This window comes from Grammomys surdaster, unplaced genomic scaffold (assembly GCF_004785775.1).
Source record: "Grammomys surdaster isolate TR1022 unplaced genomic scaffold, NIH_TR_1.0 125956, whole genome shotgun sequence".
Classification (NCBI taxonomy): Eukaryota; Metazoa; Chordata; class Mammalia; order Rodentia; family Muridae; genus Grammomys; species Grammomys surdaster.
Genome location: NW_021620775.1, coordinates 2,300,517 through 2,304,791, shown reverse-complemented (window position 1 = coordinate 2,304,791; position 4,275 = coordinate 2,300,517).

The window sequence follows — 4,275 nt, the reverse complement described above, 5'->3', positions numbered from 1 at the left end:
ATGCAAGGATCGTCTTGTTAATTCTCTTTATCACCCTAACTTTTGGATATGCAGGGACACTTTTTTTTTTTTTTAATGAAAATGCTTTTTTTTAAAGGTGGAGAGGCATATGGAGAGGTCTCCATGCTCACAACCGTAGTAAACTCAAGTGAGGAACAAACCAGGTGGATATGCACAAATCCAATCCAGGAAGATTTTTGCAGAGACAATCGAAATTTGTACTCTCCTTATTAAATAACATGTAACGCTATAAGGTCAGGGAAGAAAGGAATCTGTAATATGAAGATTAGTTCCTATTATTGTAAACACATCACCCCTGGATCTCTACCTCCACGGCATCAGGCCTCACGTGTACACACAGAACTCAAAATATATATATTTTTTTTAATTTGCAAACTCGGACCCAGCAGTGATGGTGCAAGCCTTTAACCCCAGAACTCTGGAGGCAGAGCAAGGAGCATCTCTGAGTTCTGTGTTTGAAGCTAGTCTGATCTACAGATCGAGTTCCAGGACAGCTAAGGCTACACGGAGAAACCCTGTCTTGAAAATCCACAAAAAAAAGCAAACTCCTTTAAAAACAAACAAACAAACAAACAAACAAAACTAATACACAGCACTAGATGCAGGCATCTTTTTTTTCTGGATTTTAAAAAGTGTCTGGATGTCACTCCATCCTGCGAACAGAGGAAAGCAATATAAAAAAAAATCAATGCTGGATTATGCAACACATAGCATTCTTCTTACACGAATACATGTTTATGTTTCTTCACAGACACATATGAGCATACACACGCAAAAGTGCCCGGCCTACTCCACTTCTCCATAATTACACAAAACAGTGGTATTAGCTGTTTAGGGAGAGTCAGTGGTGGCTGAGAGGCCTAATCAGGTACGAGGGCAGCTTGAACGCCCCAGCGGGAGCAAGGCGGAGACCATGCTAGGTTACAGGTGCTTTTCATCCAGCCTCGCAGGGCAGCTCCAACTCCCCGCTGCTAGAAATTTGTTTGCAAATTTTTTCCTCATTCAGACACAGAGCTGAGGTCCAAGAGACAGCGTGTTGATATGATAACTTGATTAAGCCCGGGGACAGATGACAGGAGCACCAAGTGTGCTCAAAGGAATCTGCTCTCCCCTTTAACCTCTCCCCCGGTGCCTACAAATTATATCTATTTATGTATCAGTCGATGGCACCACACAAAGGCCGGGTCTGCTTAAATATGTGTCAATCATTGGCAGGGGCCTGTGTGGGACTCTACCACATTTCCGGTCCTCTTTTCCTCCGTTAACAAAAGTTTAACCTGGTGGTGCTTCAGACAATGGCTCCCGGCCCGCCTCCTCCCGCTAAAGTCACTCTGGAGGCCAGAGAAGCTCTCCAGCGGCAGGGATCAGAGAATCCTTATAAGTAACCCTGGGTGTGCGGCTGGAACTTATCCCAGCGAGGGAATGGGGAAGATTCGGAAACAGCGTGGCTGGAGCAGCAAGAGTCAAGAAGAGGCGAGCTGAAGTACCAAGGCAAGAAAGATGAGCGTTTTTCTCTGTACCCCAGGAGGATCTTGGGAGAGGCAGGTGTGTACCAAGATCTAGAAAAGCGTCTGGGTGAAAAATGGGCCCCGTGTGCGGATAGTCCCACAGATCTGAGAAACACCCCACCCACGCCGCCCCAGCTGAGGAGTGTGTGACCTTCACTTCAGCTCTAGGCCTGGTGATATCCAGCCTGGGAAATACAAATAAGCCCAGGCCAGTGTGGCCTTTTAGTGCTAAAGTTGAGGGTCATAGAGACAAAACACACATACCTGGGCATGCCTACTGCGCTCAGTTTGGCAAATAAATGTTCCAATACACCAACCTGTCAGGACAAAGAACGAGACACACATCCCCTAAAAAAAAAAAAAAGTTCCCTTTGCTCAGCCCAGACAATACACAGACAGACAGACAGAAAGACACAACACACACACACACACACACACACACACACATCCGACCCAGCAATTGCTGTTCTGAGTTCTACAACTTCAGATGAATTCACCTGTTTGGGAAACTGCATTTAAATACACCACACAATGTCTTCTGGTGGGCCTGATTCCCTTTGCTTTTGAGATTCACCCACAAAGTTCTCTCCTTTTTCTTGCTGAATAGCATTCCCTAGGAAGGCTCTAACGGCATCGCTTATGAAGGCTTCAGACAATGGCTCCCGGCCCACCTCCTCCGGCTAAAGTCACTCTGGATCCGTTCTGCTGATGGGTCGGGACGTGGGCTCTTTTGCATGTGAGGCTATTATAAATGCAGCCACTGTGGAGTGTTAGAGTTGGGTTCTTTTTCATTTTGGGGTCACTTAATAAATGCCATTTAAAATACTAAGCAAAGCAGGGAAAACCAAGGCTATCTATCGCAAGTGTGGTCAGGAGAGTGGAGTTTCTGGGACTTGGTAGTTTGCAGCTGTGGCCCCACCTTGCTTAAAACTCACATCTTTACTCCTCTGGGGCTGATCTTGAGTGCCCTGGGATTTTCTTTCTTTTCTTTTCTTTTTTCTCTTTCTTTCTTTCTTTTCTTTTTTTTTCTTTTTTCTTTTCTTTTTTTTTTTTTGTTGTTGTTTTTCGAGATGGGGTTTCTCTGTGTAGCCCTGGCTGTCCTGGAACTCACTCTGTAGATCAGGCCGGCCTCGAACTCAGAAATCCATCTGCCTCAGCCTCCCAAGTGCTGGGATTAAAGGCGAGTGCCACCACCGCCCGGCGGCCTGGGGTTTTCATGAGCAAAGTGTCTATCCCAGCAGAATGGTCTGAGCATTAATCCAGATAATTCAAAATATCTGAACTCCCACTTACAGAGCACCCACTGTGCACCTGTTGGTGTAACATGCTGAGGGCTATGGAGAGAGACGCTCTCCGTGGGTCCCCTGTCCCTTAAGTGCTTGAGAATCGTGGTGATCCAGCTCTTCCCTTACTCCGTGTTACAGAAAACAGCACATTTCAGGCTGTGCCTTGCCCAGAGTGACTGCATTTTACAATAGAGCACTTGTTTGAGGGCAAATCTGAGGAAGGACTCTGCCTCTGCTTTGCATGAGATGCCCATCATAAACCACAACTGTCCAGCATTAACTATGAGACCCAGACTAAGAAATAACTTGTTTATACAGGAAAACATGGATACACAGGCATGTCAAACCATACCAAGGAAGCCAGGTCATGAGCCTATTGAACATGCTAGACCAGTAGTTCTCAACCCGTGGGTTGCAACTCCTTGGGGGCAGGGAGAGGGGTTGTCCCCTTTCACAGGGGTCGCCTAAGACCATCCTGCATATCAGATATTTATATTATGATTCATAAAGTAGCAAAATTACAGTTATTAAGTGTCAGCAAAAATAATGCTATGGTTGGGAGTCATCACAACATGAGGAACTGTATCTAAGGGCCATGGCATTAGGAAGGTTGGCAAACCTATGCTAGACCAATGAGTAACACAGGTTCTCACAGAATAACCTACCAAATCACATCGCCCCTACCCCTGACTGCCCCTGTGTGACACACTCAACTGAATTGCCTTGGTCCAGCCAGATTGCCTGGCACTTCCTCTTGCAGGTTCTGTACACACCCCTAACGGCAGTGTGACGCGTTCCTTAACCTGGCATCTGATCGCCCGCAGTGGTTCTCTTTGTGTCTCTCAGTTCTCCGCCTTGGCCTTTGCTACCAGCCTCTTTGAACCCTGCATACTCTTTTTCTTAGTCATTCTCAAACCTATATGCCACTGTGTGAGAAGTGATGTGAGAGCTAATGTTAAGATTCATAGTTAAGATTTGGATAAAGGGGGCGGGGCTGGATAAAGGGGGCGGGGCTGGATAAAGGGGGCGGGGCTGGAGAGATAGCTCAGACGCTAAGAGCACCGAGTTCAACTCCCAGCAACCACATGGTGGCTCACAACCATCTGTAATGGGACCCGATGCCCTCTTCTGGTGTGTCTGAAGACAGCTACAGTGTAGTCATATAAACAAAATAAATAAATTAAAAAGGAAAAAAAAAGATTGAGATAAAAGAAGCTTCGGCTTTCAGCAGCTATCCTATCAGGCAAACTCGGGACTACTCAATGAATTACAACCAAGGTGCGTGATGTAGCGTGTGAATCTGTGTTTACTCAATAAGTTAGGACACTGTGGAGAGACATCAGCATGCTCATCTGTGTCTCAGACATGGTGTGGTCAGAACAGAAGCCTGAAAGCAGTGACAAGTTTGTCTGAAACTGCCTTCCACAAACACTGAAGAGTCGCCTGCTGGGCTAGCACAA